The sequence below is a fragment of the Chiloscyllium punctatum genome, chromosome 4, assembly GCF_047496795.1.
Source record: "Chiloscyllium punctatum isolate Juve2018m chromosome 4, sChiPun1.3, whole genome shotgun sequence".
NCBI lineage: Eukaryota > Metazoa > Chordata > Chondrichthyes > Orectolobiformes > Hemiscylliidae > Chiloscyllium > Chiloscyllium punctatum.
The window spans coordinates 112809159-112833608 of NC_092742.1; the positions used below are offsets into that span (position 1 = coordinate 112809159).

General features: G+C 43.5%; 1 non-coding gene across 1 annotated transcript; it reads left to right on the forward strand.

Moving 5' to 3' along the window:
• Positions 1-8308: 8308 nt before the first annotated feature.
• trnah-aug (transfer RNA histidin (anticodon AUG)) lies at positions 8309-8380 on the forward strand. Its single transcript has one exon. It is a non-coding gene; the product is annotated as a tRNA-His (tRNA).
• Positions 8381-24450: the final 16070 nt, after the last annotated feature.

Consider the following 24450-nt stretch of genomic DNA (forward strand, 5'->3'; position numbering starts at 1 on the left):
TTTATTCATAAGTTCAAAATTGTGAGGGGATGGGATGAAGTGACAGGAAAAGTTTATTCAACAGATCAGACAGATTATGAACAAAGCTCATAAACACAGGAAAAAGAAATGTGCTGTGACCTGGGGCAACAAATGACACTGGGCCCAGCACAGGTGGCTGTGTACAGAAGCTGTGATTGCTGAAGGAAGTTGCTAAATCTTATACAGTTGGCACGCTCTCAGTCAGTGATCACGTCGGATGACGGATCGTTGTATGATTCACACACAGCAGAAATTGGTGAAGAATGAAAGGTTCGTTTCATTGGAGAAATTTTCTGCGGTTCCAATTCCGAGTGACTGTTTGAAATACTGATCAGATCTTTGTGTGAAGTGTTAGGTTAAAATACTCATGAACAACCCCACTGGATAAACTTGTGCTCCCAATCTCTTGTTTTCTTTTTCTCTTTCTTTCGAATGGAATTCATAGAAAGACAAGATGGAGTGTAGGACGGAAAGAAAAATGCGTTCCTTCTCATTACACCAATTTCATCTACAATTGAATAGAATGACTGCTCTCACTCTTCATTTCGACTTTAATGTGGTGTCGATTATTCCTGAATCTCTCGTGCAGTGAAGGGCAAGAACAAGTTTCTCGATCCAGTGTATACCAGAGGTGTGATGGGCAAAGAAAAACTGCGAGTGCGGCGCGTAAAGTTAGCAACCAGAGTGTGACTCGAACCCGTGAATGTGGAGTACAGCGGTGTAATATCCCACCACCATAATCTCTCGGTCTCCTCTGCACATTTTGTAGAGGGGTGACATGTGACCTCATCAGGTTACATGTAGTGAAAGTCATTGATGAGAAAGTTCCAGAGCGGAATCGAATCCACGCCATTGTGTTTCTGCTTTCACTAGAATTATAATAACAGCAAATTCCAATAAATAGCCATGCTGGTCAGAATGAATTGCTGTCATTGATACATACTGAGTCAGAATTGAGTCAGAATGAAACAGGACAAGAATTTTCCGTCATATTTATACCTACATTTGGCACATAATTTTTTCAGTCACTTTCTCTCTCACGTGAAGAAGCAGCCATGGTAATTGAAATAAAGGTGATGTTGTCGCTCAATGTCCTTTCTCATATGGCTGAACCTGAATTGGATTAAATCGCAAGAAAAGCTGATTTGTTCGTTTCATTTTAATTTTGCTGCAAACTCACAATGTTTATTGTAATAATTAGAAGTGAATTGGATATATCTCATTGGAACGATTAATGTTGTATTCAAATTTGCTCTGACTTTATTTCAGCTTAGGGAAAATGCTGCTTAGAAAAACAGAGGGTTACAGTACAAAAGAAAACCCACCCGTTTTGTTGCTCGTTCCTTTGGCAGATTCACTGAGTATTAAATGGACCAAACATCATGGTGTTTGTTCTCACATCCTTAACGCATGTGATGAAAGCAGGAAGTCGATCTCCAAGCAACTGGTCACTTCCTATTCATTATGTAATATCTTCCGTTCACAATAAATAAAACTCCACTCAGTTCCATTTACAATGCTTTAGGTGAACATTATGCCAAATCTTTAAAAACGCAGAGTTTTGGAACCGAATCTTCTTCAGCTGCACACATTAAAGAAATTTCTTTACATTTAATGTCAATCAACTTAGACATTGTTTCCCCGCAATTTCCGACCGACTACACCCCACCTCTGCATCTTTACCTAGCTACACGCTGTCTCTCTTTGTGAAATTTATTCCTTGTATGTCATCAAATGTGCCTTTCCAAATATTTTGAAAAACAGATTCTCGGAGTGACAGCGATTCTGTTCTCATCATTTCTTTGTACTTCAAAGGTTTTATCAAAGGTATTGAATGCCTGACATCTAGATGTTTACTTACTTAAAAGTGGGAATTTTCCTCCTATTTACTCTGTCCAAACATTTCATAACCTGAAAAAAACCCATTAAGTGTTCCTTGGTTCAGGGATAACTGTTCTCAATTTTCCAAGAACACAAGTGAATAAAATCTCATCCTCAGTACACCCCCATCAGCATCTTATCTAATGGCTTTACGCCCCAGTAAACACCGTCATTATCTATTCATAGAATCACAGAGAACTACAGTGCAGAAAGAGCATTTCAGTCAATCGAACCGGTGTTGACTCTCTGAAGAGCATCTCACTCAGACCTAGTTCCCCTTCCCATTTCCTTATACTTCACCTGAAGAAGGGGAATCCCTCCCCCTTTTGATTTCAAATAAACCTGTTGGAGTATAACCTAACGTCCTGTGACTTCTGACCTTATCCCCGCGTTACCCATGGCTAATTCACCTAACTTACTAAATTCACTCCCTGGACACGAAAGGGAAATTTAACTTTGCAAATCAACCTAACCCTCCCTCTGAACAGCAGTGCGAATTACTGAAACAATGTTCCATCATACTGAGCAAGTGCTGTATCATTTTTTCATGGTTTTATACCCTGGTAAAACTGATCAAAACAAATGAACCCAAATTCAATGTATCGAAACGCTACTCTGTCTTTTACAATTTTATTCGTGCTGTGGGAAATGTTTCTGCACTCATACTTGAATGCGTTTATGTTGTTTCTTCCTCAGCTTCCTGTTTCTAGTAAATCCTTCAATCCGGAACAAGTCTGTCAAATGCTATTCATTCCAACACAGTCACAAGGTGAAGTTTGCAGAAGTCACGTGTTTGGCCGTTCACTGATACTCTGACTCCCTGAGAGCTGCAGCCCTTTCCCACACTGATTCAGGCAGCACTGTCCTTCGTGTGATATGCCCCATCGAGAATGGAAGGACAGGTATCAATACTCGCACTTGGGAATGGAGTGACAGTTTTAAAACGCTTATACTGTCCCCAGCGGAAAATTGAGCCCTGTGACAGGCGGGGACACCAACCATTGTACTATAGAGAACAAGAATGTCAAAGGAGGCCCTTCAACCCAATGTGGCCACACTTGTCAAAAACAACTGCCTAATGAACTGAATCCCATTTCAGAATGCTTACCCCACAGCCTTATATGTCTTGGCATCACAAGCTCACATCTGAATATTTATTCAGGTTATAAGGGGTTCTGCCGCTCTAAAAAATGCAGACAGTGTATTCCAAATTCCAACCACCCACTGGCTGATAAAGGTTTTTCGCACAACTTCTCAAACCTTTCTGTCTTTCTCCTGAAGTCTCTGGCCCCTGCTGATCGATCCCTCCATCAATGGGAAACTCGTTCAGTCAACCCTGTCCATGCCCTAACTCAATCATGTCTTGTCTACATCTCCTTTGCACTGCGACAAACACTCCACTCTGTCCTGTTTTTCTTCAAAACTGAAACTCTTCAGCCCAAACAGTATCCCGGTAAATAACTCCTGCAACATTCTCAGTGTGATCACATCCCTACTATAATGTGACTCGCAAAGCTGCATACAACGCTCTTGCTTGATCCTAATGAGCATTTGTTTTAAAATTTCTGGATTAGTGTGAGGGCGATTCTGGCTGAGCAGTTTTTATTACCCATTCCACATTGCCCAGAGGGCAGTTGATACTCAACCATATTGCTGTGAGTCTGAAGTCACATGCAGCCCAGACCAAGTAAGGATAGCAAATTCCATCCCGAAATGACATCAGTGAAATAGATTTTTTTTCAATAATTGTCAATGGATCTATAGTAGTCATTAGATTCTTCCTTGCAGATATGTTTTGAATCCAAATTTGACGATCATGGCATAGTGGGATACAAGCCCCGGTACCCAGACAATTACCTCGGTCTCTGGATTATCGGTCCTATGAAATTATCACAAGACCAACGCGGAAAGCCATAAAAGCTGATCTTTTCCAACAAAATGTCTTTTCACCAAAACTGCCCTGGGTATTTTCCATGAGCCTGACGCTCCAATTGTCTCTGGCCTATGTCAGTAAAAGCTGCTACATGGGGATTGATTTCACAACCGCGGTATCCAAATGGATCAATTTGTTTGAAGGTCCCGATGGTGGGATTGGGGCACGTTCACCCAACAACAGTGACCGCAGCAGCAGCACAGACAGAACAGTATGAATGTGAAAGAGAGTGATAGGTTGGGCATTGCCTCAGAGAAATGGGAGGAGGGACGGAAAGGAGGTTTAATAATCGTGGGAAGGACCGGAATCTCTGACAACGGGTGTGTTTGAATCCTGATATATGAAACGCAGAGATGTGAGAGAGCGGAATTTGAAGGTAAAACAATTAATTTCTGAGCATGTGTCACAAAAAGGACAACGGAGAGAATACTAAGTGCCGTGATTTGGTTTCAAATCGAGGTTGCTGTGGTCACAATGCAAAATACCGACAACCACGACCACAGCAACCATTGAACTGGATGCTTGCAAGCAGCAATAAGTATACTAGCAGAGGAAATGTTTGGAAGAACAGCAAGTGTACAATATTAGTAACCAGTGAACAGTGACAGACATGTGGGAACTGTGAATGAGCTGAATCTTTCAGTTCGGTTTCCTCAGAGGCTGTGGAGATCCCTTGTAAGAGAATGTTGAAAACTGAGATTAATAGATTTCGACAAGCATCAAAGACTTGGGGGACAGTACAGGATATTGTTGAAATGTATGCTTCAATAGGAGTTTAACATAACATCGGCACAGCCGCCCAGATCCAACCGGAAATGGGGATGAGAATGAGTGCGTGGAGTTACTCTCTGTCTCCAGTGATGCAATTGGTGAGCGTGCGTCCTTCTGCGATGGTATAGAGGCGCAAGAAATTCCTCGGTTGAGTGTGCTCCTGCTCAAGGGAATGGTTGTCCCCGTTTATACTATCATAGCGATTTCCGGTGCATCTTTCTAAAACAACTGAGTGGCACAAGTGGAGCGTGTTGAGCCCTTAAAAACGCACACACACAGAGAATGTGTGGACTGCCCACAGACAGACACCCGAGGCTGGGATGACACCCGGGTTTGTGGTGTAGCCAGACAGAAACGAACAAGGGGCGAAGAATAAATGTTGTCCTGACCAGTCATACTCACACCCCGTGGGTGAATGAGGAAGAATGAAAACAAATTCTCAACATGGAAAACAGGATTTGTATCTGTGTGGACACAATTTGAAAGGATCGTTCACCCTGTGTAGAAAAAAGGACACAGATACCACAGAGAAAGTAGGGCAATATAGGAACTTCTGGAAGAGATTCAATTAACCACAGAGATGGAATCTCATTTAATCAGTAACACTGGAGCGAGACCGTTCACCAGTCCCGTGTGTGGGAAGGGATCACTGAGCAAAATAATCTCCGGAGACTCCAGCAGGATTACATATCCGATCAGGAGATCGATTATGTTGTCAATGCGCCTTTAATCCCAACCAGCTTCCTGCTCCATAGCTTTAGTCAGAGTCAGACAACATGAAAACAGGACTGTCAGTCCAACCGATCCATGCTGAACATACTGCCAAACTAACCCATTCCCGTCTGCCTCCTCCTGTACCCGCTGAGTGGTGATAATGCCCTTGTTGTTTTATTAATGTGTTGTTAATCCAAAACCCAGGTAATATTTTGGGGACAAAGAGTTCAGGTCCTGGCTTAACAGATGGTGGAGTTTGAATTCAATAAGCACCTGGAATTGAAGAGTTTCTTGATGACCTGAATCAGTTGTGTGGAAAATCCCATCTGTTTCACTCATGCCAGTTCGGGAAGCAAACTGCCCTATTCATCTGCTCTGTCCCACAGGAGACTCCAGATGGATAATACCGTGGTTGACTCTTAAATGCCCTCTGGGAAATAACTGATGTACTAGGCATGAATAAATTTATTTTAAAAATCCCACTTTCCCATTCATGTTTGGAATCAATTGTCCATTAAATGTTGCAAACATACCCTCATCCATCACTTCCTCAGCAAGTTAATTACACACGTAAAATACGGTATCTAAACATGTCTTTTTTAAAAAACTCTCTCTTTTCATCTTAAACATATGCCCTCTCGTCTTGCAATCCCCCTCCTGGGAAAAGGCCGCTATCGTTAACTCTAACTTGCCTCTCAATAATTCATAAACTTCTGTCAGGTCACCGTACAAACCCCTAACCACGAGTGAAAACAGTCTCAACTAGGAAAAGTGAGAACTGCAGATGAGAGATCAGAGTCGAGAGTGTTGTGCTGGGAAAGCACATCAGGTAAGGCAGCATCCGGGGAGCAGGAGAATCAACGTTTTTTTTCACGCAAGTGTCGTTCATCAGGCTTTTCCCCGAAACGTCGATTCTCCTGCTCCTCAAGTACCCCAATATCCAGGACCCCAATCTCGAATCTGAAAATAGTCTCAGCCTATCCAGCCTTTCATTATAACTCAAACCTTCCACAGGCAACAAACGTGTATACCTTTTGTGAACCTATTCCAGCTGAATAATATCATTCCCACAACTGGGCGACCAGAACTGGACATAATATTCGAGAGGAGGTCTCATCAATGTCCTGCAAAACTTCAACATAACGTCCCAACTACTATACACAAAGGAATGAGCAATGAAGGGAAGTATGTGAAATGCCTTTGAATCATCTTGTCTGTTGGTAATGCAAATTACAAGGAATTATGTACCTGCACACCGAGCTTCCCTGTTCTCCAACATACGCAAAGCCACACTTATTGTTGTACCAAAATGTAATACCTTTCATTTATCCAGATTGAACTCCATGTTGCATTTTTCAGTACAACGACTCATTGGATTAAGATCCTTTCGAAACTTTGATAATCTTCCTCACTGTCTACAATACTGGTATCGCCTGCAAACCTAAGCAGCATGCCTGCAGTGAGTTCCACTGTTTTCTCATATAGATCAATGATTTATATTTACTTGTAGTTGCCGTGATTTAGCAGTGTGCAGATCACACAACAGTTCGTCATGCAATTAACCATGAGGAAGAAAGCTGCAGACTACAGCGAGATATTAAACAATTGGAAATAAAAATGGTGAAAGCAATTCATTCCAGGGAACTGGGTGATAGTGAAGCAAAATTAAACTTCAAACCAGCTGCCCACGCTCCAGTTGTGGCACTCAGCTGTCTCAGCAAGATGCACCGTAGATTGCTGTTATTATAAACGGGAACACATATTCCCTTCTGCCCCACCTTTGACCAGAAGCACTCCCAACCTCGGAATTGCTTGCGACTCTAAACCATCATAGAAACACCGTGCATTCTCCGGTTGAGTCACTTGAGCCATCGAGTCTCTCTGCAACTTCATTCCCATCTTGATTTCAAGTTGGTTATTCGCGACTGCGCCACTCAGTCCCTCTGATTCTGGGGCGAGGAACAGGGACCATGTGGCAGCAGTGGTTACTGCCTTGTGTGGGGAAACTCGAGAAGTAACCGATGTTAAACTGCATTGCTATTGAAGTATATATTTCAACAAAAGCTTGGTAAAAACAATGACTGCAGATGCTGGAAACCAGATTCTGGATTAGTGGTGCTGGGAGAGCACAGCAGTTCAGGCAGTATCCGAGGAGCAGTAAAATCGACGTTTCGGGCAAAAGCTCTTCGTCAAGAATACAGGCAGAGAGTCTGAAGGGTGGAGAGATAAGTGAGAGGAGGGTGGGGGTGGGGAGAAAGTAGCATAGCATACAATAGTAAAATGGGGGAGGGGATGAAGGTGATTGGTCGGGGTGGGGAGGGTGGAATGGATAGGTGGAATAGAAGATAGGCAGGTAGGACAAGTCAGGACAAGTCATGGGGACAGTGCTGAGCTGGAAGTTTAGAAATGGGGTGAGGTGGGGGAAGGGGAAATGAGGAAACTGTTGAAGTCCACATTGATGCCCTGGTGTTGAAGTGTTCCGTGGTGGAAGATGAGGCGTTCTTCCTCCAGGTGTCTGGTGGTGAGGGAGCTGCGGTGAAGGAGGCCCAGGACCTCCATGTCCTCGGCAGAGTGGGAAGGAGAGTTGAAATGTTGGGCCACAGGGCTGTGTGGTTGATTGGTGCGGGTTTTCCGGAGATGTTCCCTAAAGCGCTCTGCTTGGAGGCGCCCAGTCTCCCCAATGTACAGGAGACTGCACCGGGAGCAACGGATATAATAAATGATATTGGTGGATGTGCAGGTTATAAAAGCTGCACTGTCCGCGGAGTCTTTGATGTTTTGGAGAAATGTATTTATCTCAGCCCTCAACACATCAATGATGGAATCAACACAGCCACTGGGGCAACCGATGTTAAATGGTCAGACCATTCTTGGTTCCCACATATCAGCTACTGTTCGCTAAGCACTGATATTGTGCATTTGCTGCTCTGCCTAACATTCCTTATGATACTGTACTTATTGCAAGCGCTTAGTGCGTGTTAGTGGGCTGCCGTGATCGTATAGTGGTTCGTACTCTGCGTTATGGCCGCAGTAACCTCGGTTCGAATCCGAGTCACGGCAGTAATTGCTCTATGTGACCCAGTATTTTTTGAAACACAAAGGAAGCAGATGTTTTAAAGTTTTGATTTTCTCCAAGGTGATTTTTTTTTCCTTCAAGCTCTGCTCGCTCACATCTCTGTGTTTCATATGTCAGAATCCAAATCCACCCGTTCTCAGAGATTTCTTCCCTCCTACGATCACTAACCGAACTTTCAATCCCATAACCCCATTTCATTAATTTGGAGATGGCGTTGTTGGACTATGGAGTACAAAGATATAAATGACCCAACACCAGGTTATGGTCTTCTGGATTTAATTGAAGCACTAGCTTTTAGAGAGCCGCTCTTTCATCATGTGTTTGCGGAGTCATTTCCTATTTCACTAAGGCATTGTAGAGTCTAATACAGACTCTCACAATGATACCGATCAGTCTGTGTGGCTGGGGTCACTGTTGCTGGGTGAACATGCCCCAACCCCACCATCGGGACTGTTGTGAGATCAATACTCATGGAGCAGCTTTTACTGATATGGACCCGAGATAATTCGGGCGGGGGGTGGTCAAGCTCAGGAAAATGGCACGGGACAGTATCGGGGAAAAGCGACTTTATTGGATAAGATCAGTTTCACTGCTTTTCTGCAATGGCCAAGCGCTATTACCACTGAACACTGAACTGTTAATTCAGACACCAGGCACCTGGGTTTGACTCTGACCATGCTCGGTGGTAGAATTGGGATTCAATAAATATCTGGAATTACGATCTAACAACTCCTATATATCCATGTTCAATTGTTGAAAAAAAACATCTGACGTAATTTAAGGAATGTAACAGCCATTCTTACCTGCTCGGGCCTCCATGTGACTCCAGACTCACTACAATATGGTTGAGTCTCAACTACCCGCTGTGCAATTAGGGATAGCAATCAATACTGCCGAGCCAGCGACGCCCTCATACTGGAACAGAATAGAAAAAAGTTCATTTGGCCCTAGCTAGATTACTGTGTGCAGTTCTGCAATTCAGAGTACTGCATGGATGTGATCGCACTGGGAACGTTGCAGTAGAGATTCACTGGGATATTGTATGGGCTGAAGAGTTTCAGTTGTGAGGAGAGATTGGACAGACTGGGGTTGTTTGTCACCGAGCAGAGGAGATTGGAGAAGACATGACTGAGATGTACTAAATAATGAGGGATATGGATAGGATAGACTGAAAGAAGCTTTTGTTCTTGATGGAGGGATCGAACACTGGGGCCAAAAGATTTCGGGAAAAGGCAGAAAGGTTTGAGTAGATTTGCGGAAAGGGTCAGAGAGGCAGAAATCATTCTAACCTGAAAGAAAATCGATATGTTAAATTGTGATGCCAAAACATGAAAAATTATGGGCTAAACGATGGAAAACTTGATTCAGGTCGTTAAGCAGTTGTGTTTGACAAGTACTGCCACAACAGGCTGAAGGGCCTCCTTCGATGTTGTCATCCTCCACAGTATCGTGGTTAGTGTCCCCGCCTGTCACAGGGCTCAATACTCCGCTGGGGGCATCGTAAAGGTTTTAAACCTGTCGCTCTGTTCCCCAGTGAAGGTTATTAATGCCTGGCCTTCCATTCTCGATGGGACATGTCACAGGAAGGACAGTGCTGTCTGAATCAGCTGGGGAAGGACTGCAGCTCCTGGAGAGACAGAGTGTCATGAAAGTGCAAACACGTAACTTCTGCAAACTGCACATTGTGTTTGTGTTGTAATGAAAACCATTATATAGAGTTGTTCCTGACTAATATGTTTATTTAAATCGGGAATCTGAGGAAGAAAACAAAGTAAACCCATTCAGATCTGAGTGCAGAAACATTTCCAGCAGCTTTGTGTACAATGAGGTTGTCCAGCATAGAACCGCGTTTGGATGCATTGAATTCGAGTTGGTGGGCGGGGCTTGCTTTCACTAGGTGGAGTTACCAGTGTGTAAAGCCATTACACATGATTCAAATAGTGTTCAATGTGATGGTACATTTGCTCAGTGGTTCTCACTGCTCTTAAGTCTGTAGGTTAGTTGGATTGGCCATGTTAAATTGCGCTGATGTGTCCAGGGAGTGAATTCAGTCAGTTAAGTGAATTAGCCATGGGTAACGCAGTGATAAGGTCAGCAGTCACACGATGCCAGGTTTTATTCCAGCAGGTTTATTTGTAATCACAAGCCAGAGGCCTGGAGGGATTGAGATGGGAGCTATGTCTGGTTGAGATGCTGTTCAGAGTCTCCCTACAGACTTGATTGTCTGAACTGTACTTTCTGCATTGTAGGGAATCTGTGATTCTATCAGAGAGGACACTGCCAGCGTTTACTGGGCCGCTAACACATTAGAAACGATGTTGATGGCGTTTCGTGGGGATGGAGTTTTATTTATTTGTATTTTGGAAAATTTGAAACTAAACCAAGGAAAACCGAATGGAAGTTTTCCAGAGTATATGAGGTTTGGAGAGAGTACGTAGGTGGTAAATTCACCCTTTCAAGTTCATAGATTTCTGAAAGTCAAGATTTCAAAACCATCGATGTTGGGCAAAAAAATAATGGGAGCAGAATTTCTGTCACTCAGACAATCCGTTTCCAAAATATTTGGAAAAGCACATTTAGAGACACAGAAGCAGTGAGTTTCACCAGGAGAGAGACAGCCTGTGGCCAGGTAAAAGTGTAAAGGAGGGTGTAGGGGGTAGAAGGTGCGAGGAAACAATGTCTTATTTGGACTACTTCAGATGCAAATAAATATCGGAAGCGAATGCAGCTGAGTAAGATTCAGCAAAAAAAAACCTCAGTTTTGAAAGATTTATATTAATATACCACATGCAGCTTTATAAATGGAACAGAGCAGATTTTGTATATTGTCAAGGAAAGCTATTCCATAATGAATAGGAAGTGACCCGTCTCTTGGAGACCGATTTCCTGCTTTAATCCCATGCCTTAAAGATGGGAGGACGATCGCCATGATATTGGGTTCATTTGATACCCACTGAAATCTGCCAAAGTAACTGAGCATCAAAACTGGCATCTTGTTTTGTAGTTCAACCTTCTGTTTTTCTCATCAGTATTTTCTTGAAGCTGAAATAAATTCGGAGCAAAATTGAACACAACATTAAACGTTCCAATCATATAAATCCAATTCACTTCCGATCATTGGAATGAACAGAGTGAAATTACAGCAAAATTAATAAAATGAAACGAACAAAACTGCATTTCCGGGAATTTTACCCAGTTCAGGTTCAGCCATATGAGAAAGCCCATCGAGCTAAAACATCACCTTCACTTCTCTCTCCGTATATACTTCTTCACGTGAGAGAGAAACTGTCTGAAGAAATTATGCATCAAGACGAAATGTGCGTGTGAATGTGACGGGAATGTCATGTTTGCTGGTTCATTCTGAGACAGTTCCGACTCGAAATAAATCAAGGACAAGGTATTCCTTCCAAGGACGAGGTCAATTCCTTGTATTTTGCTGGTATTATTATTCCACTGAAAGCAGAAACATAATGGTGTGGATTCGATTCGGCTCAGGGAATTGCTTATTCCCTCGGTGCACCAAATGTGATCTTGACGGGGTCGCATGTGAGTCCCTTTGCAATGGGCTGAAGTCTCCCAGGGGTTCAGGCGACGGGTTGCTCTTCCATTGCTCATGTGTGGATTTGAATCCTTCTCTGGCTGTTATTTCCATCATAAGCAGCTCTTGTTTTCCTTTGTGCCTCGCATCTTTAGGATACTTTGGGTGGAGAATCTTGCTCTTGCCCTTCATTGCAACGGAGATTTGTGATAAATCGATATCTCATCAAAGTCGAAGTAAAGCAATTTGATTCTGTTGTAAGTTACATTGGGATAATGAAAAGGAGTGCAAACGTTTCCTTCCTCCTTTCATTCCATCTTGACTTTCTATGAATTTACATCGAATGAAAGGGGAACAAAAAAGAAGAGATTGGGTGCAATATTTTATCCAGTGGGCTTGTGAATTTTAATGTAATACTCCACACAAAGTTCTGATCAGTATTTTAAACAGTCAATTGAATTGGAACCGCAGAAAACTTTTCCAATGAAACGAATCTTTCATTCTTTCACAAATTTTTGCTGTGTGAATCATACCACGATCCAGCATCCAGCGTGGTCACCAAGTTGGCAACAATATTATATCCACCAATTTTCTTTAGCAATCACAACATCTGCACATACCCATCTGCGGTGTGCCCAGTGCCATTTGTTGTATCCAGGCCACAGCACATTTCCTGTTCATGACCTTATGAGCTTAGTTCCAGATCTGTCTGATCAGTTTGAGAAACCTTTTCTATCACTTCATCCCATCCCCTCAGAATTCTAAAGGTATCAATAAAATAAGACGTTAGACCAAATTATGTAGGATTGGAAGTCGGCCATTCAGCCCATCGAGTCTGCTCCACCATTCAACGAACTCATGGCTGATGTGATAAGCCTCAACTCCATTCTCCAGCATTGCCTCGACAAAACTTCACCGTCTTTCTGGTTAAATATCTGTCTGGCATAGTTTGAAAATACACAACACCTCAGCCTCAATAACAATTTCGGCAAGGAGTTCCATGAATTCACTGGCCCCTGAGCAAAGAAATTACTCCTCATTTTTGAATTAGGTAATATCTAATTCTGAGTTCATGTCCTCTGGTGCTCTCCTCATACCAGAGGGTGAACCACCTGCCCGTAACTACCCTGTCAAGATCCCATGAATATTGAACGTTTATAAATGTTATTATGTGATTATAGAGCTCCCCGCCATCTCCTTTGTTTCAAGGAGAATAATCCCAGCCTAACCAATCATTCCACGAAGCTCCATTTTCTCCAGTGTTGACAACATGTTCATTAATCTCTGCTGTACCCTGCAGCATCCTTACATATTATTACAGCAGGAGGAGACATTTATGCGAAGAAACGGTTGAAATTTCAAGCACAGATGGGAATTGGAACTTGAAATCGGACAGCGAATGGAATCAAATTGGTCCACACAAGGAGGAAATAGAATAATGATCACTCTGACAAATGAGAATTTAATCATATCTCATTGACATTCAATAACTTTACTGTAAACAAATTACCCCGTGTAATCGTCCACAGAGCTATTATTTCAGGGGAAAAGCTTATTGAAACTGGCTACATAAATACTTTGACAACAATAACATGTTCTTGAGACATATTTTGATTATAAACTCAACTCATTGTTCTGTGAATCCTACATCGTTTGCAAGGCACAATAGAGACATGGAATGTAACTCTCTCCATTTACCTAGATGGGTATAACTTCAATAACATTTAAGGAACTGGACACCGTCCACGACAATGCAGTCACTTGACTGTACCCTCTTCAACACCTGCAATATTCATTCCCTTCACCGCTAAGGCACAATTGCAGCAGAGTGCACCACTATAAGATGCACTGGAGTAAGTCATTCGGGCATTTTGACAATCTTCAAAGCTCAACAGCTATACTGACTATATAACAAGGTTGGAAGATGCAACGAAACGCCACCATTTTCAAGTTCCCCTCCAAGGCCCATAGCACCCTGACTTTGAAACGTATCAGTGAGAAACTCATTGGTGAAACGGTCTTGAAGGGCAAAGTTGCATACTTCAGCCTTCCATCTTTTATCTTACAATTTTAAGAAAAATGTTGATTTATGCCGTGACCAGACTTGTGCTCAGTTCTTTAGCTGTTCCCTAAACTGGTGGCTTCTAAAGTTCTGCTATCATCCACAGTCTGTGGTCAACAATAGAAAATATCTGAAAATCTTCTCAATCAACTGACTCCCCTCGTGATTAGAGTGGTGTTGGAGAAGTACAGCAGGTCCGGCAGCATCTGAGGAGCAGAAAAAATGGACGTTTCAGGCAAAAGCCCTTCATCAGGAATAAGACTGGGAGCACATGGGATGGAGAGACAAATGGGAAGGAGGTGGGGCTGGGGAGAAGGTAGCTGAGAGTGCTGTAAGTGGATCCAGGCGTGGGGTGAACATGATATGTCAGAGAAGTAGGTGGAGTGGATAGGTGGGAATCAAGATGCACGGGGGGACAAGTCAGGCGGATGGTGTTGAGCTGGAAGGTGGGAACTGGGGTAAGGTAGCGGAGGGGAAATGAGGCAACGGGTGAAGTCAAAATTGATGCCATGGGGTGGAAGAGTCCCGAGGCGGATGATAAGGCTTTCTTCCTCCAGGCATCGGGTCGTGAGGCAGTGGCGATACAGGAGGCCCAGGACCTGCATGTCCTCGGGAGAGTGGGAGGGGGAGTTGAAATGTTTGGCCATGGGGCACTGGGGTTGATTCTTGCGGTTATCCTGGAGATATCCTCTGAAGTGTTGTGTGAGGACACATCTCCTCTCTCCAACTTAGAGGAGACCGCATCGGCAGGACCAGATACAAGAAATGGCATGTGTGGAAGTGCAGGAGAAACTTTGATGGATGTGGAAGCCTCCATTAGAGCCTTGGACAGAGGTGAGGAGGTAGATGTGGGTGCAGGTTTTGCAATTCCTGCAGTGACAGGGGAATTTATATTTCCCTCCATACCCCTATCCACTTTTCACAAAGACTGTTTCCTCCACGACTACCTAGTCAAGTCCAGGCCCTCCAATGACCCACCCTCCCCTCACGGCACCTTCCCCTTCCACCACAGGAATTGCAAAACCTGCACCCACATCTACCGTCTCACATCCTTCCAAGGCTCCAATGAGCCTTCCACATCCATCAAATGTGCATGTGCACTTCCACACATGTCATTTACTGCATCTGTTGCTCGCGATGTGGTCTCCTCTACATTGGCGCCAACAGACACATTCTCGGAGAGCGCTTCAGAGAACATTTCCAGGGAACCCGCAACATTCAACTCCAACGCCCCATGAGCAAAAACATCAATTACCACGTCCCCCGACTCTCCCAAGGACATGCAGTTCCTGGGTCTCCTCCACCACCATTCCCTCACCACCAGATGCCAGATCTTCCACCTCAGGACCCTCAACTCTAGGGCATCAACGTGGTCTTCACCAGTTTCCTCATCTCCCCACGGCCACCTTATCCGAGTTCCAACTTTCTATTTTGGCACCATCCTACTGACCTGTCCCACCTGTCTATCTTCCTTTACACCTATCCGTTCCACCCTCTTCTCCGACCTATCACCTTTAACCCCATCTCTATCCACCTCTTGCACTCTCAGCTAAATTCTTCCCAGACCCAGTCCTCCCGTTTATCTCTCCATCCTCGAGGCTCCCAGCTTTATTCCTGATGAAGGGCGTTTCCCCGAAACGTTTTTTGTTTCTGCAACTCGGATGCTGCCTGACGTGCTGTGCTTCTTCAGCACCACTCTAGTCTTCATTCTGATTTCCAGCACCTGCAGTACGGACTTCCGTCCATCTGATTCCCCTGTCTATTGATCTTGAATAGGCCGTTGCTAAATTTCCAGCATCATTTCCCTGCTCTTATATTCCCACCTGCTGTCAAGAACAGAAAGTATCTCCAACCCATCGAGACCACTTGATACCTTGTCCAATCACCTTCAAACATTCTGAATGCCTACTCCAATTTCTCTTTTGTTACTGTTAACAGTCACACTTTTATCATTGTTCCTTCCCAAATTCATTATCACCCACTTCAATGGATTGAATTCCTTTCAGCACATTTTCTTGCCAATTGTTTCCAATTTTCCTGCAGTCTGTGGCTTTCTTCCTCATGGTTAACGACATGACTAATTGTTACATGATTTGCAAATTGCTAAATGATGGCCACGACAAATAATTAAAAATCGTTGACCTATATGAGAAAAGAATAGAACTCATAGAAGCCATGTTTCATAAGCTTGCAGAGGACTCCAGAATTGGAGACTGTAAAGAAGGTGATCTAAGATTCCAGAAGGATCTTAATCCATTGCATCTTTGGGCTGAAAAATGTCACATGAAGTTCAATCTGGATAAATGGAAGGTATTGCATTTTGCTACATCAAATAAGAGTAGGCCTTATACAATTAATGATCGGGTGTTGCATCGTGTTGTGGAACACGGAGGCCAGTTTGCAAGTACATAATTCATTTTAGTTTGCTTCATATATAGACAGAATGATAAAAAAAATGTCATCTTGCCTTCGTTGATCTGTCCTTTGAGCGTATGAGTTGGTCCGTTATGTTGAAGTTGGATAGGACATTGGGTGATGCGTCTTCTGGAATACTGTGTCCAGTTCTTGCCGTCCAGTAAAAGCAAGGAAATTATTCGGCTGGAGTAGGTTTATAAGAGGTATACCAGCGTATGGCTAGTGGGGAAGGTTTGTGTTATAACGAAATACTGGATAGGCTGAGACTACTTTCACTCGAGCACTGGAGTTTGAAAGGCGACCTGATAGAAATTTATAAATTATTGAGAGTCTGTCTGGAGTTTACTGTAACTGTCTTTTCTCCAAGGAGGGGGCACTTTAAGACGAGAGGGCAAATGTTTAAAGATAAATAGGGGTTTAAAATAAGACAAGAGAGGCTTTTTTAACAGAGGATGGTTTATGTGTGCAATTCACTTCCTGAGGCAGTGATGAATGAAAGTACATTCACAACATTTACAGGATATTTGGATCGATAAATAAATTGGAAAGTTTCAGTGGGATTAACAAAAGCTATTCATTCATGTCTAGTACATAATTTATTGCCCAGAGATAAGTTCAGAATCAACCACGATATTATGGATTTGGAGTCACATACCAGCCAGACCAGATAGGTATGGCAGTTTCCTTCCATATCAGGCATTAGTGAATCAGATCTACAACAACTGATTCAACATCATCATTAGAATCTAGGTATTTGTTTAAATAAAATTCCAGCATCTGCCTTGCCAGGGTTTGAACCCGTGTCCACAGAATTATATCTGGACATTCATATTAACAATGCAGTAATAATATCTCAAGGGCATTATTAACCCTCAGCAGTTACGAGAGCCATCAGATGCGACTCGTTTAGTTTGGCATTATGTTCAGTATGAGCTGGTAGGAGTGAAAGGCCTGTTTTCATGCTGTGCGAGTCTATGACTTTCACGCTATGAAACTGGCAGCTGGTTTGGATTAACAGCAGCGTTGACAGTTTAATTGATCTCCTTCTGGGATATGTAATCTTTCTGGTAAATCTGGAGGTTCTTCTGCTCATTGAGCCCGTCCCACACACGGGATTGTTGAATAGTCTGTCCCCAGTTTGACTGAGTAGATGAGTTTCCACTTCAGCAGGTAATTGAATCCCGCATTACGCTGGTTTCTCTGTGATATCGGTGTCTTTGTATCTACCCAGGATGAACGATTGGTTCAGATCATGTCCACGCAGATGCAAGTCCCGTTGTCAATGTTGTGAATACGTATTTATTCTTCCTGATATACCCACAGGGTGTGAACGTCGCTGGTCAGGACAGCATTTGTTGTTCATCCTGATTCGCTGATGCCTCGCTGCACGGGAGACATGGATTCGATCCCAGTCTCGTATGACTGTGTGCAGTTTGCACATTCTCTCTTTGCTTGTGTGAGTTTCCTCCCACAGTCTGAAGGTGTGCAGGTTACTGGGATCAGCCATGGGAAATGAAGGGGAACGGAATAGGTATGGAGTGTGGGTCTGAAGGTATGTGCTTCAGAGGGATGGTGTGGACAGGAATGGGCCGATTGGCCTACTTTCCCACACGGTCCTCATTCTCGGATTAAGGGTCAGCTATTTTGTTTAGGTCCTGGAGACACAAGTCGGCAGGATTGGGTAAAGACGGTAGCATCCCCTATGTAAGGGACATGCATGAATGGGATTGCAGGAAATAAAAGGCATGTTCTCTGTTCCTGAGATCAGGCTTTCATTCCGGGTTTTATTCATCGAACTTTAACATTACCAGTTCCGTGTGTGAGTGCCCAAGGATGAGTAGTTTATTATATAACCACAACACCACCTTCTCCAGGTTGCAGTATTTATTGGGAACAAGAAGCTGATTCTGATGCGAACAAAAGCAGATGCCAATGTCAAAACCAATGATCCAAATACGAAAATGAAATTTCGAACCTTGCCACCCCAAACTTAAAGTCTCCACACGCTTTGGATGCGCCAATCGGCTGTCTCAGCAACATGTACTGATTATGGTCATAATATTATAAATGGGGACAAGTATTCCCTTCTGCCCCGCTTTTGACCAGGAGCTGTCCCAACCTCGGAAATATATGCTCCTCTCTCCTGGCATTCCATCCCAGTTTCCAATTGGATCTTCGTCCATGCTTCACACAGTTTCTCTGATTCCGGGTCTGGAACTGGGATTATGTGTGATTGCATTCAGCAATTGGTCCTGCCTTGTGTGGGCAAAGTGATGAAGTAGCCGATGTTCAAATATAATGCTCTTGAAGCATACGTTTCAACAATATTCTGCACTGGCCCAAGAGTTTGGAGAGGTTCATTAATCCCATTCTACTGTACTCTCATTCATGGAACCTCCACAGTCTCTGGGGATGTGAAAGTTAAAGATTCGGTTCATTTTGCGTTCCCACATGCCTGCCGCTAAGTCCTGATATTGTACATTCTTCTTGACATTTCCTCTGCTACCATCCTGGTTGCAGTGTGCAAGCTTGGTCTGTGGAATGCTGCAACCGTTTAGTAGTTCGCATCCTGCGTTGTGATTGCAGCGACCTCGGCTCTAATCCACACCATAGCGGTCCGTTCTCTCAAACCTTTACTTTTGGTGAAACACGGTAAGAAATTAATCGTTTTTTACAAGGTAAAATCCTTCGAGGTGATGATTTCTTTTCCATCGAATTTTGTTGTTCTGCATTTCAAATATCAGAATTTAAACCCAAAAGTTCTCGAAGATGTCTCTCCCTCGCACTCTCCCTAGCTCTCTTTTACGTCCCTCATCCCATTTGACTGAGGCATTGTACAATCTAACATACACTTGCACGTTGATACCGTCCAGTCTGTGCCGTTGCACTCACTGTTACTGGGTGACCATGCCCCAATCTCTTCATTGGCACCTTCAAATCATTCGAGCCGTTTGAATGTCGTGGCTGTGAGATCAATTCTCTTTTAGCAGCTTTTACTGACATGGACCAGAGATTATTGGAGCGTGAGGCTCAATAAAAGGGCATAGGGAATAATTGGGGGAAAGAGACTATTAGAATAGATCCCCAGGAGGGCTTTCTGCGATAGCCTAGTGGTATTAACGCTGGATTGTTAACACAGCAAAGCCAGGTAATGTTCTGTGAAAACGGGCTCGATTCCCACCACACCACGACGATGATTGACTGTGAATTCAATAAATGCCTAGAATTAAGAATACGTTATCTGAAAGCCCCACCTGTTTCACTGACGTCATTGAGGGAAGGAAACTACTGTCCGTATCTGGTCTGGCGTCCACGTGACTCCAGACCAGAAGGCAATAAATGCTGCAGTTCCACCCCCGATGCTGTTACAGAATGGAAATATGTTAATTCGGCTCAGTGCTAGAATTGTCCAGGGATGAGATCGCACTGGGAGAGTTGCAGGAGAGATTCACTCGGATAGTTTCGAGGCTGAAGAGTTTCAGTCATGAAGGGCGACAGGACAAACTGGGGTTGTTTGTCACCGAGCAGAGGAGTTTGTGAGGGGTATAGATAAGGTAGACTCAAGGAAGCGTTTCCCATCGATGGAAAGAACGATCACAGGGGGGCAGAAATTTAATGAGGAAAGACAGAAACGTTTAAGTATATGTGTAGAAAAGCGGTATAGGCCGGCGGGTGTTCGAATTTGGAACACACTGTCTGTTAGTGTCAGAGAGGCAGCAACCCTTATAACCTGAAGGAATATGCACATGTGAATATGTTCTGCCAATACCTGTAAGGCTATGGGCTAAACCATTCTGGTCGTGAAGCAGTTGCTTTTGACAAATGCAACCACAACGGGCTGAAGTGTCTCCTTTGAAACTGTTCTCCTTGATAGTATAGTGGATAGTGTCGCCGTATGTTATGCAGGAGTTAGGAGCTCAATTCCTGGCGGGGGCACTGTCAATGTTTAAAAACTGTCGCTCTGTTTCCAAATGCGGGTTATTAATGTCTGTCCGTCCATTCTCCATAGGAAATGTCACAGGAAGGACAGTGCTTTTATTGGTAGAGGAATTGAGCTCCGGAGTCCTGAGGTCATGCTGCAGTTGTATAAGGCTCTGGTGCGGCCGCATCTGGAATATTGTGTGCAGTTTTGGTCGCCATACTTTAGGAAGGATGTGGAGGCACTGGAACGGGTGCAGAGGAAGTTTACCAGGATGTTGCCTGGTATGGTAGGAAGATCCTATGAGGAAAGGCTGAGGCACTTGGGGTTGTTTTCATTGGAGAAAAGAAGGTTTAGGGGTGACTTGATAGAGGTGTACAAGATGATTAGGGGGTTAGATAGGGTTGACAGTGAGAACCTTTTTCCACGTATGGAGTCAGCTATTACAAGGGGGCATAGCTTTAAATTAAGGGGGGGGGGTAGATATAGGACTGATGTTAGGGGTAGGTTCTTCACTCAGCGAGTCGTAAGTTCATGGAATGCCCTGCCAGTAGCAGTAGTGGACTCTCCCTCTTTATGGGTATTTAAGCGGGCATTGGATAGGTATATGGAGGATAGTGGGTTAGTGTAGGTTAGGTGGGCTTTGATCGGCGCAACATCGAGGGCCGAAGGGCCTGTACTGCGCTGTATTCTTCTATGTTCTATGTTCTATGTTCTATGCTGTCTGAATTGGCGTGGGGAAGGTCTGCAGCTCCCAGCGAGACAGTGTGTCAATGAAAGTGCAAACACGTGACTTCCGCAACCTGCACCTTGTGTCTGTACTGGAATCTAAACCATTTAATAGAAAGAAGAAGGAAGCTGAGGAAGAAACAGGGTAAACCAATTCAGATGTGAGCGCAGAAGCATTTTCTGCAGCATCATGAGGAAAACTCACAAATGGCTCTGAGAAAGAGTTTGTCTGTCAGAACTGTTAGTTCACAGAGATGGTTTTGTTCCACTCAAGCCCTTAAGAAATTGAATAACAATTTAACTAAGACTTGCAATGTTAGAACACACCAGGCAATGAGTCACGTGCTGGAAACTGTGTTTACAAGCCAGATGTTTGATAACTGATGATGATGCAATAGGATGAAGGACCATTCGCCATGCTTTTAAAATCTTGATAACTGCCATTGTTCAACTGAACAAAATAGGCAAAAACAATTTCATCAAGAAAAGTTCCAAGCATTGCATATGTCGTCCTTGGTGCGAACGTGCTGAAATGCAGCTGTCTCACTGCTATTTCCCAATGTTGATTTCCAGTCAGGGAAAAAAAAATGTTGTTCCTTATGGAAACCTTAAATTGAACATGAGTTCCTGACATAACAAAACAGCAAAGGTATAGCAGTTCTGTCAGAGTCAGTGAGAATTTCATATCGGAGTTGAAATCAGTTGCCTTTGCCTGCTGAGACTCAGTACTACAAAATGATCCTTATTGAAACATAGAGGTATTTTCAAGGATTTAATAAGTTGGATGCAGAAAGTTTGGTTCTGTGACCAGAGCACCTCGTATCGAATGACTTGGAGATGCCGGTTTTGGACTGGGGTATGCAAATTTGAAAATCACACAACCCCAGGTTATAGTCTAACAGGTTTAATTGGAAGCACTAGCTTTCGGACCACTGCTCTTTCCTCAGGTGATTGTGGAGTCCACAGTTGTAAGTCACAGAATTTTTAGCATATCTTTACAGTGTGATTAAACTGAAATTGTACATTGAAAAATACCTTGATTGTTTGCTCAGTCTCCGATCTGTTAGAATGACCATGTTAGCTTCACTTCTTTCATATGTAAAGTGCAAAACTTTTTTATTTTAAAGTTTCATTCGCAGGTGAAGTATAACAACTGGTGTCTGCACCCCTCCCCCACCCCCGTGCTGCTGTCTGTTCCATAAAGTTTAGACTGATTCTAATTTATTAAAATGAGTTACCAGAGACTTACATGGATTTATGCAGTTTTTGAGCAAAGTACAATCTAACTCTGCAAGTACAAATTCACCCCACAGAAATATATGTGTGCGTGTGTGAGTGTGTGTGTGTGTGTGTGTGTGTGTGTGTGTGCGTGTGTAGGAGGGTCTCTGTTTGTAGATAGGGCAATGGGATCACCTGTACTGTGACATGAACCCAATGACCATGGGTACCGAATTTAGCTATCAGTCTCTGTGGGGGCACTTTTAGCTGCTCCTGTTCCGAAGACTGCCTTGGAGGATTGTCACCCGAAGATCCGAGGTCGAATGCCCTGGATCACTGAAGTGTTCTCCAACTGGGAAGGGGTACACCTGTCTGTTGATTGATGTGCAGCGCCCATTCTGTTGTTGCCACCTCTGCTCAGCTTCACCAATGTACCATGTCTTAAGGCATCCTTGTCTGCAGTGTGTTGTTTATTTTAGATTAGCGTCAGTCTAAACATTATGGCACGGACGCAGCACACAGGGACTAACACCTTCAACATATTATCTGTGCTGACACTAATTGGTAAAGTCCACCTGAGAATGTAACTGTTAAAAGAAAGTTTTTCGATTTACATAAGAAAGAAATGAACCTAACATAGTCATTCTAACAGATGGAAGACTTAACAAGCAATCAAGGTATTTTTCCAATGTATAATTTCAGTGACATTACACTGTAACCTTTCGCTATAAATTCTGTACCTTACCACTGTGTACTCCACAGCCACCTGATGAAGGAGCAGCTCTCCAAACGCTATTGCTTCCATTAAACCTGTTGGTGTTGTGCGATTTTTAACTTCGTATTAGAATGCGGATCTCACAATTAAAATAGAGACGAAGAAACATTTATTCTCTCAGACAGTTCTGTATCAGTGGACTTTCTTGTAGCAGAAGGCTGTTGAGGAAGTGTCATTAGGTGGAATGAGGCTGAGATCGGCAGATCTTCAAACAGCAAAGACATCAAGCGTTATGGCGAAAGGCAAGAATGTGCCGTTCAAGGTTATCAGATCAGATATGAACCCATTCAATAGAAGAGTAGACTTGATGGTCTGAATGGTGTCTATCTGTTCCTAAAATTGTTGGCCTAAATATGAAGCTGCAAAATCGACCTGAGTAAAATGGGCCAAATTTAGAAAAGCGTGGTCCCCCGGAGCACTGAACCGAGGTGAAATGTACAAAGAACAGCACACAAAGGGCAGACAATATTGGATAATTGATCCGTAGTGATCAGTATACCAAGGTAAACAGGAAAACCGATATTCAGTATCTACAGTGAACCTGGCTCCACGAGGTATGTAGTTAACTCTCACAAACCACTATTCCCCTTCCGTTTTCCTGACGACCCCTCCATTCTTGTTTTAAACTGATTGAAAGTCAGGCAATTGCCGATGACATTGTTGATGTGGAACTGTAGCATATAGAACATAGAACATTACAGTGCAGTAAAGGCCCTTCGGCCCTCGATGTTTCGCCACCCTGTCATACTAATCTGAAGCCCATCCCATCTAGACTATTCCATGTACGTCCATATGCCTCTCCAATGACGACTTAAATGCACCTAATCTTAGCAAATCTACCACCATTACAGGCAAAGCATTCCATGCCCTAACTACTCTCTGAGGAAAGAAACTACCTCTGACATCTGTCTTATACCTGTCTCCCCTCACTTTAAAGTTGTGACCCTCGTGTTTGCAGTCCCCAAGTTTGGAAAAAGACTCTCCCTGTCCACCCTATCTAAACCTCTGATTATCTTGTATGTCTCTATTAAGTCACCTCTCAGTCTTCTCTCCAACGAGGACAGCCTCAAGGCCCTCAGTCTTTCCTCGTAATACACTAGTTCCATACTAGGCAACATGCGAGAAAATCCCCTCTGCACCCTTTCCAAAGCGTCAACATCCTTCTTATAATGCGGTGACCAGAACTGTTCACAATATTTCAAATGTGGTCGTACCAGATCTTTGTACAGCTGCAACATAACTTTCTGATTCCAGAACTCAATCCCTCTATTAATAAAGACCAAAACACTGTTTTCCTTCTTAACAACCCTGCTAATTTGGGTGGCACCTTTCAGGGATCTGTGTACATGGACACCGAGATCTCTCTGTTCATCTGCACTCCCAAGAATCTTACCATTA